Source organism: Ambystoma mexicanum, chromosome 1q, assembly GCF_040938575.1.
Source record: "Ambystoma mexicanum isolate Mex_15411 chromosome 1q, UKY_AmexF1_1, whole genome shotgun sequence".
Taxonomy (NCBI): Eukaryota; Metazoa; Chordata; class Amphibia; order Caudata; family Ambystomatidae; genus Ambystoma; species Ambystoma mexicanum.
The window spans coordinates 846855225-846871714 of record NC_090922.1 but is presented as its reverse complement, the minus strand read 5'-3'; the positions used below and the strand labels follow the sequence as shown (position 1 = coordinate 846871714).

The window sequence follows — 16490 nt, the reverse complement described above, 5'->3', positions numbered from 1 at the left end:
ATTGTAAAGATCTGGGCAAATACTGCTACCCACCGCCGCTAGAGTTTTGATTGGGTGCGTTAATGGATATTGCACTGCAGGAGTAATTGACAGTAAAATGAATGGCATGTAGCACAGATAATGTAGCCAATAAGTTAACGTTCACAGACACAAGCCTGCCCTCACACATGCCCTAGATGTCTAAGGTGGCGCTAGTCCACTTAGCTTGCAAGCTTGTTATTCCCCATTAACTGCCCTCAGCACTTTCTTGTAATGAGTGTGAATTTGTCATAATAAAACATTGCAGCACTCTTGGATTGAGGATAAATTGTACATTTACTTTTAAAGGAATGGTTCGCCCAAAAATGTTTATTTCAAAAATAGATCGGCAATATAAAAAAAAAAAGATTGGCATTTTTTTTTCTTCGAAGTCCCTATGTAAAATTTTGAGCAATTCAAGCTCAAAGATAGCACATGGGGGCATCCATTTTGTGAAATGGATGCCCGCCGCTGTGCTTGCTTTGGCTTTTGCGGCACTGATGAAGGAAAAGCCAGCCAGCTGTAGTAAACAAAAGCTACCACTGGGTGGATTTTCCTTCATTGGTGCTGTACGCGGAGGACGGGGACCGGAGACTACAGGCAGAAAATCTGCAGCTGCATCTCGGTAAGTGCTATTTTTTAAATAAAAATAAACACTAGCTGCGTTTTTTTTTTCTAGGTTTTCCGGGCTGGAGGAGCCCAGAAAACTTAGAAATAAAACTGCAGCTTTAAAAAGGTTGGGTTTATGTTTGCGGTTGCTTTTGAAGCGACCGCAAACATAAATACAACGTTATTGTGTTTGAAAACGCTGCGGTTTTTCTTTCTAAGTTTCTCAGTCTCCTCCGGCTCGGAGGAGCCTGAGAAACTCAGAAAGAAAAACTGCAGCGTTTTCAAACACAACCGCGTTGTGTTTCTGCCTGCCGTGGCTATCACTTTGGGTCTCCGGTGCTCCCCCATGGGAGCACCGGAGACCCAAAGTGAAAGCCAAGGCAGGCAGAAACACAACACGGTTGTGTTTACATGCCGTGGTGTTTCTGTCTAAATCTGATTTCCCATTTGGGGCTCTCGGGCTCCCCACGGGGGGCCCGAAAGCCCCAAATGGGAAATGCTAAATGCTGCAGTGTTTCTGCCTAAATCTGCTTTCCCGTTTGGGGCTTTCGGGCTCCCCTTGGGGAGCCCGAAAGCCCCAAACGGGAAAGCAGATTTAGGCAGAAACACAATGCGGTTGTGTTTGAAAACGCTGCGGTTTTTCTTTCGAAATTCCTCAGGCTCGGAGGAGCCTGAGAAACTTAGAAAGAAAAACCGCAGCGTTTTCAAACATAATAATGTTGTATTTATGTTTGCGGTCGCTTCAAAAGCGACCGCAAACATAAATACAATGTTTTTAAAGCTGCGGTTTTATTTCTAAGTTTTCCGGGCTCCTCCAGCCCGGAAAACTTAGAAAAAACCCCACAGCTAGTGCTTATTTTTAAAAATAAATAAATAGCACTACCGAGATGCAGCTGCAGCTTTTCTGCCTGTAGTCTCTGGTCCGCATCCTCCGAGTCCCGGCACCAATGAAGGAAAAGCCACCCAGTGGTAGCTTTTGTTTACTACAGCTGGCTGGCTTTTCCTTCATTAGTGCCGCAAAAGCCAGCACAGGCGGGCAGCCATTTCACAAAATGGATGCGCCCATGTGCTTGCTTTTTCAATTTTTGAGCTTGAATTGCTAAAATTTTTACATAGGGACTTCGAAGAAAAGAAAACACCAATCGTTTTTTTTTATGTTGCCTATCTATTTATGAAATAAAACATTTTGGGCTAACCATTCCTTTAAGCAGATGCTCTTTGGCAAACAAATAAACAGTACACAATGACTGTGTTTGTAATAACTCTTTTACATCTCTGGACACTACCTGGTGCAGTGGCTGCATGCAAAAGGGCTGATTGGACCATCCTAATGAGTTATATTAAACTATGGAATGTTATCATTGTGTTTTTATAACATCTTGCACCCCAGATTGCATTGCATTCTGTACCCTGTTTGGACATTCAAATTTAGGTGTGTGCCTTTTTAACATCTTGTACCCCATATTGCATTGCATTTTGTACCCTGTTTGGACTTTCAAATGTAGGTGTTGTGCTTTTTAACATCTTGCATCCCAGATTGCATTGCATTCTGTACCCTGTTTAGACCTTCACATTTAGGTGTGTGCTTTTTAACATCTTTCACCCCTGATTGCATTGCATTTTATCCCCTGTTTGGACTTTCAAATGTACGTGTTGTGCTTTCTTTAACATCTTGCACCCCAGATTGTTTTGCATCATGTGTCCCTCCCGTAACTACTTGGCCGCTTTGTGATCTGGGCCAGAACTAGCAGTGCAGCCTCTCTCCTCTTTTATTCAGCTATCCTCTGCCACTCACCATCTCTACTATAGTCCCCAACTGCTACACTATCACCTACCCTCCTCCTCTTCCAAAGTCTGGAAGGAAAAAGCACAAAAGAGACATACTGAGAGCCAACCCTGGCCTTCCGATCGCAGACACCTATGTCAATGCAACTTCTAGTGAGGTCTTCACCGATATCCTTTTCTCTGTCCCTTCTCCAGATCTATGGACTCCTAATCTCATCTCTACTCTCCTCCCTTTTACATCTTCTCCCATTAATGGTGGCATCAAGTGGGAAGTTCTCTTGGCCGGCTTCTCATCATCATGCTGCATCATTAATGTCCACCACACAGTCACTATTTTGGTTCAGGGTTCTCAACCCAACCTCCTCCTCTTTGACCAACGCCTGCTGTCCCTAATTAACTTCCTTCCTTCACCTGCCTCTCCCCTTACCACTCTCTCTGTACCTCACCCTCTGAATGGTGTACCACACCCCGTACTCCACCCCAGAAAACCTTCAAAGGCGAAGACCTCCTTCACCTGGCTACTCTGAACACCTGGTCAACCAATCAACACTCCGCCAACATCTGCCTCCTTCTTAAAGACACTGACCTTGACATTCTCACTCTTACCGAGACATGGTTCAATTCCAGTTAAGTCACTGCCTTTGACTTCATTCTCTCTGATGGCTTCAAGATCATTTCCAAGCCACAACCTCACCATGCTGGCGGTGGGGTTGCCTTAATCTTCCCTGAGTGGGTTCCTTCTTCCGTCATACCCACCCAGCTCTATTCTTCCTTTGAAAACCTGGTATTCAAGTTGGTCACCTCTCCCTCCTCCTCTCTGACCATTGCTACTATCTACAGGCCCCCGGCACTACCACCCTGTTCCTCTCTGAATGGGCTGATTTCTGCTCCTCCCTACTCTTAACCACCTCTAAACTCCTTCTCATGGGTGATTTCAACATTGAACTGGACTCCCCTGTCACAGCATCCACTATCTTCCTTGACCTCTGCACTTCTCTATCTCTCACCATTCTCCCTTCTGGTCCCACCCACTCGGCTGGACACACTCTGGATGCCCTCATCCATCTGACCTCTCTCTCCCCCCCCTCTAGTCACTCCACTCTCTTGGTGAGACCATTCTCTCCTCTCCTCTGACCTGGGTCCCCTTGGCCTGCTGACTGCACCTCCTACAGCCCTGCCAACCTCATTCACTAACATCCGATGAAACTATTGTCAGCTTTTGCCTTCGCATCTACCTCTTCTCCCACCTCCCAGATTCTACCACAGACTCTGCTCTCAGCAACCTCCATTTGGCCATTACAAACACCCTTGAAATTCTTGCCCAAGTCACGAGGATCTGCCTGAAACCCACCTCCAAACATAGCATCTCGTTTGACTCCGAACTTGCAGCCCTGAAATGCAAGCGCAGAGCTGGAGAATGGAAGTGGCAAACCCCATGCTCACCCGCTGAAAAACTGGCATGCCGCCTTTGCCAAAGTCAATTCAGACTATCCATCCATGCCAAGAAAAGGGTTCACATCCAGGCATGGGTATCTGGTGCTTCCAACAACACAGCTGAACTCTTTAAAATCTGCAGGGAACTAGCCACCCCATCGGTAGTCTACTCCTCCCCTCTTCCATCCCAGGCCATAAGTAACGCCCTGGCCACACACTTCACCGCTAAAACTCTGGACATCCTGAGCTCCCTTGGTATCCTCCCGCCCAAGCCATCCCTCACTCCCTTGCCTCGTTTGGCCTCTTCATACCCTCCCTCCTCCTCTCTCTCCTCCTTCTCCCCTGTCACACCTGAAGAAGTCACCAGAGTTGTTCACTTCATGAAGGTCTCTTCCAAACAGGTTTCCCGTAGCTCCTCCAGAACCATCAAGAACAACATTGGCTCTCTTGCCCCTGCACTTGCTGCCCTCTGCAACCACTCTCTTGCCACTGAATCTTCCCCTCTTCCCTCAAGCACTCCCTTGTGGGCCCCCTTCTGAAAAGACCTTCAGCAGACACTGCCTGTCCAGCCAACAACCGCCCTATTTCTGTCACCCCCTTCCTTGGGAAACTGCCAGAGAAGCTGGCAATTCCACAACTCACTGCACACACTGGAATTTTTGGTGGTCTCCATGACCATCAATCTGGATTCAGAGCATCCAGAGACTCGGAAACTGCTCTTTTGAACACCTGTGAAGAACTGCTTGCATCTCTGGACTCTAACTCTCCAGCTGTCCTCATTCTACTTGATCTCTCCTCTGCCTTCAAGATGATCAACCATTCTATCCTCATTAAAAGGCTCCATGATATCCTTGGCATTTCAGAGCGGGCACTGGACTGGCTGGCCTCCTTCCTAACTGACAGATCGTCCCAAGTCATTTTAGGCACCTTCTCACCTACTTCGATCTCTACCTGTGGTGTCACCCAGGGTCCGAACCTCTCCCACTGGCTCTTCAAAAACTACCTTGCTCTGCTGGCACTCCTTATTTCCTCCTTCTCCACCAACTTCCAGTGTTACGCAGATGACACCCAATTGTTTTTCAAACTTCCTGCTGACCTTCTTGCATCTTCCATCATCCTTGACTGCCTTTCTGCCATCCAGTCCAGGTGCAATTCCAACAATCTCTGCCTCAATATCTGCAAGACTGAGATCATTCCCATTTGGAGCCCTGCTCCCTCTTTTTCCCCTCACTCTGCCTATCCTCTATGGGCTCTCCTCTTGCTCCATGATCTGAAGTCAGAAACATTGGAGTCATCTTAGACTCCCCTCTCTCTCCTTCCTCCCTCACACTCAGAACATTGCCAAGAAGCCCAACTTTCAACTCTTACTTCTCAAAGGAATTCTCCCTTTTCTCAATTTTCCCCAGAAGCTCAATGTTACCGGAGCCCTGGTTCTCTCTAGCCTTAACTACTGCTATAGCCTTCTCCTGAATCTACCTTCTTCTACTATACGACCCCTCCAGGTAATACAGAATAGGGCAGCCAGACTTATCCTTGGCCTTGAGCCCAGGGGCCGCATATCTCCTGCCCTAAAAACTCTTCACTGGCTCCCAGTGGCTGTTCGGATTCAATTCAAATCCCTCTTCATCATCCACAAGGCTGTCTGGGGCCTGGGACCACGCTATCTGCAACTTTCTCTTACTAAATACTCCCCATCTAGACCCCTGCGGTCCTCTGGCACCACCTCTCTGTGTGAAAAGAGTTTCACTAAACAGAGGGCCGTAGACCGATCACTTTCTTCAGCTGGCTCCCTCCTATGGAACATCCTCCCTCTTCCTATTCAACTAGAGAGAGAGTAGAAGGCACTAATTCTGTGTCCAGATAAAGGGGGTTGGCCATTGTCTGCGCTGTCTTGTAGATTTCATTTTTTCAACAAAAAAAGTCAGTACATAAAGTTACATGGACAATTTAACATAGCCAAGGTGGAAGGATGCGCTATAAAGGATCACGCAGAAGAAGGGTGAGGTGGGCAGGAGAAGGAGGCAGATCCCCCCAAAAAGCAAACTCGGCCAGGGCAGGGGGGATCCTAACTATTCCTTTACAACCCGAGCAGTGGAACACTTTGCACACTCAATTGCTTCCAATTTCAGTATGGATGCGGATGCGGATGAAAGCCGCATTTATACACTGAATTATATTAACTGGTCCTCCTCCGCTTCACTGTCACCTTCACCTCGACTGCCTCAAGCTTCTATAATGGGCAATAGCAAGTAGAAAGGGAGTAGAAGAAGGAGGTGGAAAGCGATAAGGAGCCAACATACACAGCTCATGTGGCCTCGACGGGGTGCAGTTGCAATTACCACCTCACAGCCCAGCTCAGGACTTCCGCATCTACTAGTGCTCACCTTAGCTCACCTTAGATCAGCGGCAGCTCCTCTCTAATCTCGCCCAGATTAGCTGGACTGACTCACTGCACCTGGGGTTACTTCTGCCCCAAAAAGGTCCACCTCCACTACCCGGCACTGGATGCAGGGCTACACGCTATGTGCAGCATGTGTCTGGTGTCTCTCGTGCCAGTCACTAGAGAGCCGTGACTATCTGTTAGAGGAAAGGACCAGGAAACCACAAGCGTGTTCCGACACACAACAAACAAAATAGCCAGTGAATCGCAGCACAGTACTCATGTTTACAGTATTCTCCTGCGTACCAAAATAAATTATAATCTGGCCCAAAACCCAGACTGAAGATGGGAATGGAGCCATTTGTAAGTGTTAGTTTTGTGAATACTAACTATTAACTCATTAAACTGACTACAGGCATTTAAATATTGTTCCTATCTCCTGAATGTATTCCCCGTGTTCAGCTAAAATACATGACACTCCCCAAGAGTAGTAGAACAAGCTGAGAAGGATGTATAAGAAGCATGGAAATAAGAATGAAAAGAGAAACATGGAAATAAGAATGAAAAGAAAAAAGAATAAACCTATTCAACATTGGACCAGTCGTTGATGCTCACTCAAAATCTGCACTTGTACCTACAATAAACTATCAATTAGAAAAAACAAAAGCACTTGTACTGATGAGAAGAGCTGGCTCTGGCAGATGTGAGGCTGTAGAATACTTCCAGTGGTTGATGCAAGTCTATTCACCAACGCAGTCCCTGCAAAAAACTAATGAAGAAGATGGAAAAGTTATAACTGTGGACAGAGATGGGTAGATTCATTGCTTGACAAAATTGGTCCAAAAAGTTATTTATCAGTTAGGTTCAGAGTGCTGGTCCATAGATTCACTTTGTCTTCGGTTGACAAATCAAAACAAAATCAGGATCAGGATGAACCCAGCTGTAAGGATGTAGAAGATTTGAGAAAATCCTATGCCTACATTTACACTGAATTGTATTCGGTTTGTCAATGAATTAAAGAAAAGCACTGAATGCATCAGCTGGTCATAATGGTTGCTAGGATGAAGCTCCCATTTGATGAGGAGAAACATTCCAGTAGGGTTGGTACTCTTTTTGGCCAATCAGGTGCTTTCTTTGAAGGGTTTTGGCCAAGTACAATGCTCTGTGTGATATATCTGCAAAGGTTTCTGTGGTGCTGGTGATCCGCGTGTTCAGGGGGTTGCCAGCTTCAATGACAATTGCAGGAACTGTAGAGGCCTCAGTTTCGCTTCAGGCCAGTTCAATAGCACTGAATCAGTCTGCACAGGTGGATGAAGGATGATTCCACAGCATTGTATCACTTCAGCATGATGAGGTGAATTGGAAAATGTAGGAACAATTGTGTAACAGCAAGCCATTGCGGCTAAAAGTTTCCATTCGCATGGCACTTAAGGTGCATACTGTAGAGTTGCACTACTACTCACATGGTTGGACTTTTTAAATGTCTAACATGAAGTTTTCCAAAACAGTCTTTTAAGGAATACTGGCGAACAGTAGAGCCTCAACGTGTTACGCAAGCATGAGAAAAGGGTACCTCATAGACTGTTTTTACCCAATGATGTTCCATTAGTTGCAGGGTACCCCAGGACTGTAATGTTTCGGACATTTAACTTGGTCTTGTTGGCACAGTAATGTTCAAAATCCCATGGATTTTCCATGACATGAAGTATTTTCCCATGCTAATGATCCATAGAAAGTCTTTTTGAAGACACTCAGCATAGTATAGGTTGACTCTGAGATGGACTGGCGCTCAGCCTGTTGGGATACATTCATTTCCATCGTCATACTGGCCATGTTATGGTAGTGCAATCTGGGACTCCTGTAGACAGTGTGTCCAGGAAGTCTGTGACTTTCAAAAGTTTGACAACAGCTGGTTGGGCGTCTTGTAAGGTTTCAAAATCTTCTTGGATTATATGCACTACCACATTACATTACTACCACTGTATATTCCTTGCTGAAACACAATGAAGTTGTCTTCGGCTGCTTTGAAGCTCTTCTCTACTGAATGGTCTGCCAGGCGTTGGGCTTCTAATACTGCTTCTTTCCAGGTGCAGGAGGAATCAGTATGTCTTGTTTCCCTTTTGGTCCTAAACTTTTCTATTAGACCTATTTTATCTAGGATCGCTAACCAACCAGCCGATTCACCTAATTTATCCTATGTGTCTATCTCACTAATAAAGACATTTAGGGGTGCTTCTTTAGCCATTATGCTTTGTCTATGGAACTGGCATAGTTATGTGAAGTGATGTATATAACTCAAGCTCTATAAGAACCTATACCTACATCTTTGTGTCTCTTATAGCACTTATTTATCTGGAGATTCCAGGCCAGTGGATGCCTGAAGCATTTGTAATATGCTCACTTTTGTCTTCGTTAAGCTGATCAGTGGCAACATCTTCTGGCTTTCCAGTTTGGATAAAAGGAAATATCATGCACACTACAGTTAGTTTGGAAATGAGTGCATCAAATACGGATATGTACACACTAAGTCTAGAGTTGTAGTTCTATGTATCTGCCAAGACCCCCCCACATGTTGTGTTAAGAGGGACTGATTCTTGCCATGATTTTTCTGTCAATATGGAAAACTATATTTGATCGTATACTACAGAGTATGTGGACCACACAAATTGACTATTCTCTGGAGGAGGTGGGAATGTATACCTGTTCCTTTCTGTAGATCTTTGATGCTCCATTGTTACATAAGGAAAGTGTGCCTTAAACTAGGTGGTGAGTCTGGAAAAGAAATAGTACAGTGCTCCCAGTGGGTTTCACTTATCCACTGTACTGGCTCTTGTTTGTAAAAAGAAATGTAAATTCTCCAAATCATCTTCAGGATCTAACAGTGCACCTTAAGCAAATTCTTCCATCTTGCCCTCAACATGTTACTCTAGTTGTCAAAAACATGCATTCCAATGGACACTATTCTAGATGTTTCTACCACTGATAGTGTATGTATCTGAAACTGCATACTATGCCCACTGTAGATTTTATACTGGCGTGTACGAAAAGGACCTAACTCAATTTGTGTTGCGCCCCCTCCCATGTCAGCCCGCACATCCCTCTTGTGTACTGTATATGTTAAGGTTAAAGTTGACATGTTCATCTTTCTGCTGGTTGTAGGGGTCTCCACTGGAGCCAACAAAGTTGTGTGGTCAATAAGACATAAAAGGTAAGACGATTTATCCACAGCAAAACTTAGAACACGATGACTGTTCCAACGATTATCTTGCATACATTGGAGCACTCTGGACATGTATAAATCTGCAGGATTGATCTTGTGCTTTGCTTTGTTTCTGACTTTAGCTCGAGCTCTATTTCCGTCTCATCTGTTCCAGAAAAAAATCAAATACTTTCTGAGGTTGAGGAGGATTCTTGATTGATTGTTATCATATTTATTTCTTCTCTTTTTGTCTCTTTGTCAGGTTGTTCAAGAAAGAGAGTCTCCTCTCTCGGGGAAAACAGGAGTAACCATTTGGAGCTGGCTGAAGGTTGTCTTCTGACACTTGACAAATACCCTTTTAGGAGGCAGAGTTAGCAGGATGGCTATTCTTGAACCAATAAGTTCCTGTACCTTCACAGGAGGTCTGTAGCACAGTCCAAGTACTTCTCTTCCATGTACCTTTTGTAAAAACCCAGTCTCCAGGCCTCAAGGAGCTGTGTGACTTATCTTTGTGTAAGACTTCCTCAACATGGATGGATTCCCCCAGGAGATTTGTTAGAATCAGCTTGGCTGGCCTGGTGAGAGAACTAGAACGATTGTATAAGTCAGGGATGAACATGGGAATGCCAAATAGCAACTCATAGGGGTATTACCTTCACATTGAGAATATCAAGGTAAATTATTAATGCTACACTGCACTAATGGTACATGATTTACAAAATTACATCTAGAAGAGAGGATGCATTTAGTCAAGGCTTTCTTTACTAGCCCACTGGCTCTCTTAACCACCCCATTAGTCTGAGGCCTGAACAGGGTCGAGAAATGCAGAATACAACACCAGCTTGACAGGGGTTCACTTAAGACTTTGCCGAAAAGGCTGGCCAATAGCCAACTTCGAGCAATTTTGGTGCTGGCATAACAACTAAGAACAGAAATGCTTTTTCGACCTCTTTCTTAACAGTCAGCTCTCTTCTGGAGAATTAACAAGGTAAATCTGGTGCACAAGTCTACCACAAGTAACAATTATCTGTACTTGTTAATGGGTGTTAGTGGACCTATGTGATCCATAAATATGCATTCAAATAGCACTGTCCCTCTTGTTTGTGTGCCCACCTTTGGTTTTCTGGAATTGTCCACTGTTGTTTGCAAACATATAGAGCAATTTGTTATGTGCTGCCATACTTCTTTACTAAGCCCTGGCTACCAATATCTGTCTTGCAGGAGCTTTGTTGTAGCTGCCACTCCAAATTAGGTTGTTGATGCACTTACATGTGCTGCAGAAACTAATTTCAACCTATCCTGCTTATTAGGCAGTATCCTATTAATAGGACCTCCATTTGATCTAGGGAACGTGACTATAACTGTGTTCTCTTTTACACTATATGTGTAAGTAGTGGGGAACCCTTGTGGGTTAGGACTATTTGCATTTAATCACGCATTTATGTGCTAATCTATGTGTGAAGCGGATCATTTCAATGCTGCCACCACCTTTTTTGTAGTCCACTATCATGCAGGCGGATCAGCAGACTAATTGCCTTCACTGTGAACAGAATTATTTCTGTGTGCTTTTGTATATAACCCAAATTAAAGAATGTACCTCTTTGATGTCCCATACCTTTTGCCATGGTTGCTTTGACAATATTATTTTGCCTTTGGAATCTCTGAATGAATTGGCTTGGCACCACTGTAGGTTGAAATTGCAATCTCTCACTACATGGTCTGAATCTGACAGAATTAATGTGGGATTTTGCAGATCAAGGAGGAGGCAGTGCAAATCAGCAACCTAGCAAGTGCAAGTCGGTCCTGCAGAGACTCCAGGACAAAGGCTGCTTGATTGCTTTGCTACAGGAGACGCACATGTGTCCTTCCGGTTTCCATAGACCGGCAGTAGACATTTTCCCAGGCAATAGCTAGCCTCTAGTGGCACCAAGAAGGGAGAGACTGGGATTTTGTTCACTCGGGATATCCCCTTTACTGAGAAGGAGGTTAAAAGTGACCCTGGGGGCAGTTTTATAGGAGTTAAAGTCTTGTTATTTGGTTACCTGTTCACAATCATAGCCCTTTATGCTCCTCATGAATAACAGGATAGGTCCTTGGCTGACATCTTGACTGAGATGATCCCTTTCGCTGAAGGAGAGCTGATAGTGGAGTGGATTTTAATCTCATCCCTGACCCTTGGGTGGACAAATCACACCCACCTTCTGCTACAGATTTTAAATTGGCCCTATCCTTGTTGAAATTATTGAGGGAAATGAACCTGGTCGATTTGTGGTGGTTATTACACAATGGAGAGCGTGACTATACACATTCTTCACATGTGCACAGGACCTTTACCAGGATTTCTTTGCTGCTTGTAGATCCTTCCTTGTTCCCCTACATTCCGGAGGTGGGCATCGTTACGCATGTTTTATTGGACCATGCCTTGTAGAGCTTGAGCTGTTAATGGATAAGTTGTCTCCAGCCCATAGACCACTGTGGAAACTGCATGCAATCACTTGTGTATAGGCGCATTATAAATGCCATATCATATCATATAATATCATATGACCCAGCCCTAACAGACATGGTGCCTCATTATGAGCTTGCCGGTCCGGATACAACGGTACCGGTAAGCTTGCCGGTACCATTGTATCCAGACCGGCAAACTCTGAGATGTGCTCGCGGGTGCCTTTCATTCCACCAGGTCTGACCTGGCGGAATGAAAGGCACCTGCGTGTCGGATGCACAGGCACCATTATAAACGGTGTCTGTGCATCCTGCTTCCCCATTCCCATTGAGCTCTATGGAGCTATTCAGAGATCGAGCCGACGACCTACGACTGTGGAGTAAACAGGAAATATCACTGATCGGCATATTTCTGCCGTAACAATGTACCTCCTGCCTAGATTATTATATCTTTGCCAAGCACTTCTGGTCAAAATGGCTACCACTGCATTGGCGAAACTACACCGCAGGGTTCAACACTTTATATGGGCAGGTAAAAAACCTTGGATCCCTAAAGTGTTCATTGAGTGATGTTAGGAGGGGAGGCATGGGTGACCCTGATCTCCTTAGGTATAACTTGGCTGCCCAGATATCACACATTCTGTCCTGGAGGATCTCCTCCATCCATACAAATTAGCAGCCATTGAGCAAGCCAATTCACCATGCAAGCTGTCATCTTTGGCCTTCATGATTACACTAAGCTCCCCTGCACAACTACGCTTCTGAGCTCTGCAACAATGTTGTTATTTTATTGGCGCAAAGCACGTAGGAAGCTGGGGGTGGATCCAGGTCTGGGCCCATGCTCGTTTGTTTTTGGTAATCCAGAGTTCTCCCTGGAATGCACAGGGAATAGTTTCTCACATTGGAGTAGCAAGGGGCTTCATAGCTTGTCTCAGCTGTATCAAGATGGTTCCCCCCTTCTTTCACTGACTGTAAGTTCTCTCTGGGTGAGACTGAGCGATTCTGATATGCCCAGATCTGACACTGGATCTCCAGCATGGAGTGAAGAATAGAACAGCTAGAGAAACAGTGGGGTTTGAACTTATCGTACTTGATGGGGCAGAAGGTGGTAGGATATCAGGTTTTTAAAAATTGCAGGGGGGTAATTTACTGTCGGTTAAACCTTCTTACTTTTAAGGGTGCTTCCCTACACAGCTCAAATAAAAAGAAATTGTTCTCTAAAAAGCAGAAAACTGAAACTTGTGCAGCCTTTGCCATCAAAAACCAAGAAACATGAATTTTAGTGCTGCAAACGCTGCAAAGATACCAGGTCAGTAAAAGAGGAGCAATCGGCCCACCCTTCCTCCATAAGCCAGAAAGGAGAAAGTTGTCCATCCTGCTTGGATCCTCAGCTCTGCTCTGCTCCAACAGCATTGGGTTGTGAATGAACAGCTATTGTTCACCGCTCCCAGAACCTCCCTTTATATAGCCTCCAGTTTGTTTGTTTTGCATTGCGCCCGTTTGTCATGAACCATCGGACACGCCCCTTCTGGGCCTCCTGGTCCTTGACACGTCGGAGCTTACACTCTGTTGTACTTCCAACATGGCCGTAAGCACAGAACACTGCTTACCAGCCTTCACGTCCGATGCAGCATGTTCTATAAATTAGCCACAACCCCACGGCCCGGCGCGTCTCAACACTACTGTTAGCTGTGGCTAGACGTATGCTACGTAGTTTGCCTTCGCGGAACTCTGTTGTTTCCTGGTTCCCGGCTCCTCCGCTTTCCCTTACTATCCTTTCTCCTTCTTATTCAGCCTTCTTCCCGGATTCCGTGCACCCGCCTCCGAGTGCACCTTCTCCTTATCCTGGACTTCCTGGCGTTTCCTATTGATCCCGGACATCGAAGCTAAATGAACACTGGAAGCCGAAGACGGCCGAGTGGGCTTGTACAAGACCCGTACCGTACGGAAGAAAACTCCTCCTAAAGAGTCCATCAAGCAGCAAAAACAGGTGAGAAAGGGGGAAACATGTGACAGATTGAGACGCCACCTAACTGAAGTCGATACAGACATGGAGGCGGCCATTCAAGATCTTATGCGCGGCATGCAAGAACTAACGACCGAAGTACATAACCTAAAGGCAGAGAATGCTGCGTTAAAACAATTAGTCTTATCCCGCGACTCTGCCACGAAGGAAAGTGTACTATTGGGTGGCATTGTAGACAAATACGATAGGGCAGCAAAAAACCTTTGTGGATTCCTAGATTCCTGTTTGGTCCACTTTACCTTTAAGCCCAATTATTTCTCTACCCCCAGGGCTAAGGTGGGCTTTATTATTTGGCATCTTTCTGGGAATGCATTAACCTGGGCCACACCATTAGTTAATGCCGGAGATGCCCTCCTGGATGATTATGACGGATTCATTCAAGCCCTTAAGACCATGTTTGACCGCCCAGAACAGGTCTATAGTGCTCAGGAACGAAGAAGCGGACTGGTCCTCTGAAGCCTGCTTCACTCTCTTTCGAAGAGGACTAAATGAAGACATCAAGGATGAACTAGCCAGAGTGGCACGCCCAAGTTCATACCAAGCCCTTATGGATCTCGCGCTACAGAATGACTTCCGCATCCAGGAAAGGAAGGCAGAGAAAAAGAAGACCAAGTTACCCTTCCAGAAGAACCGCATAGAGACCTCCTCGAAACCCGAATGTACTTCTGTTCCTAGTAACGAACGCGAACCTATGCAACTAGGGGCCTTCCGTGGACCCATATCCCCCCAAGAAAGTTTGCGAAGGATCCATACCGCTTATGCATGTATTGTGCATCGGACAAACATTTAGTGAGAGAGTGTCCTATAGCCCCTCCACGGCGTTTGGGAAACGCCAGCTCCCGATCCTAGATGGAGCACTGTGTCGGGAGAGAGATGTTTGCTCCACATCTATTCCATCCTTGAACTCTCCTGGACAAAACAATCTGGTCATTTTACAGGCCTTTCTATCGCCATCCAAGAAGGAAACCTACCCCATTCTAGCGTTGGAGGACTTTGGGGCCATTGGAATATTCATAGATCAAGAATGGGTCTTTAAATACCATATTCCTTTCGAATTCCAGAATATTATGCAACCTGTAGAAGCAATTGATGGGAGACCTCTTTCTTCAGGACCCATAACTCTTCAGACCAAGGAAGTTGAGCTTGCAATAAACCACCATCGAGAGAAGATAAAGTTTGACATCATAAAGTCCGCCCATTACCCAATGGTTTTCGGAATGCCCTGGCCACAAAGACACAATCCATACATCAATTGGGCAGCAGGTTCCTTGTTCCTGGGTTCCGAGCATTGCATGTCTCATTGCCTACTCCTGGACCATGCTCCGACACCATCGGAAGGACTTTCAGCAAACCATCAAGGCCCACTCACAGTTTCAAACATCATCCGGGTTCCTAAAGTCTATCAGGAATACTCTGATGTGTTCTCGTCTGCTATAGTTCAAGCCTTACCTCCTCATAGACCACAAGACTGTGCTATTGAAACCGAACCTTCAGCTGTGATTCCCTTTGGAAGGATGTTAATTTTATCCGAACCGGAGAAAAAGGCCCTCTGTGAATATCTGGATACTAACCTTGAAAATGGCACCATATGACCATTCAAATCCCCAGCCGGAGCCTGACTGTTATTTGTTCCTAAGAAAGACACCAATAAGCTCAGAATTGTCTTGATTATCGAGGTTTAAATCAGTGCACCCTTAAGGATCGCTATCCGTTGCCCTTGATCTCAGATATCCTGGAAGCAGTAAGAGGAGCCGTAATATTCACCAAATTGGATCTCAGAGGTGCCTACCATCTGTTCCGTATTAGAGAAGGTGACGAATGGAAGACAGCCTTTAGAACACCCTTTGGTCATTTTGAATACTTGGTTATGCCCTTTGGACTTGCAAATGCCCGGCGGTCTTCCAACGCTTCATGGATCGGGTGTTTTCAGACATGCTGTTCCTCTTCATCATCGTGTATCTGGACGATATCTTAATATTCTCTAAGGACACTCTTAAGCGTGAAGAACATGTTAAGGCAGTATTACAGCGACTACGTGAAAACAAGCTCCTGGCAAAACTCGAGAAGTGCCTTTTCCATGTCTCTACTGTTCACTATCTAGGATTCGTCCTTAGCCCAGAAGGTATTGGAATGGATCAATCCAAGGTTAAGGCCATACTATCTTGGCCAAGTCCGACCACCGTGAAACAGATCCAGTCTTTCCTGGGCTTGGCTAACTTCTATAGGAAATTCATACCTTCCTTTACCGAGGTATTCCAACCGATCATTGCCTTGTTGAAGAAAGACACTCCCTTTCATTGGACATCAGCCCAAGAGGAGGCCTTCCAACGGTTAAAAACAGAGTTTACACAAGCTCCCATCCTGGCTCAACCTGATATCAACCGACCATTACTAGTGGAGACAGATGCCTCTAACTATGCCATTGGAGCAGTCCTAAAACAGGAATTTGACAACAAGCTGGAACATCCTTTTGCTTATCTTTCACGGACATTAACTCCCAGTGAAACCCATTACTCTATTTTAGAAAAGGAACTGCTAGCCATCCGTCAAGCCTTCACAGATTGGCGTCATTTACTTCTAGGAGCAAAACATCC

General features: G+C 45.3%; 1 protein-coding gene and 1 pseudogene across 1 annotated transcript in view; one reads left to right on the top strand and one right to left on the bottom strand.

Annotated features, from left to right (window-relative positions):
* The window catches only part of LOC138537904 (complement factor H-like), a 763015-nt gene that overhangs the window by 622920 nt on the left and 123605 nt on the right, over nucleotides 1–16490 (bottom strand). The gene's annotated exons all lie outside the window — the stretch shown is intronic.
* LOC138522873 (conserved oligomeric Golgi complex subunit 1-like) overlaps nucleotides 14243–16490 on the top strand; it is a 123536-nt pseudogene continuing 121288 nt past the window's right edge.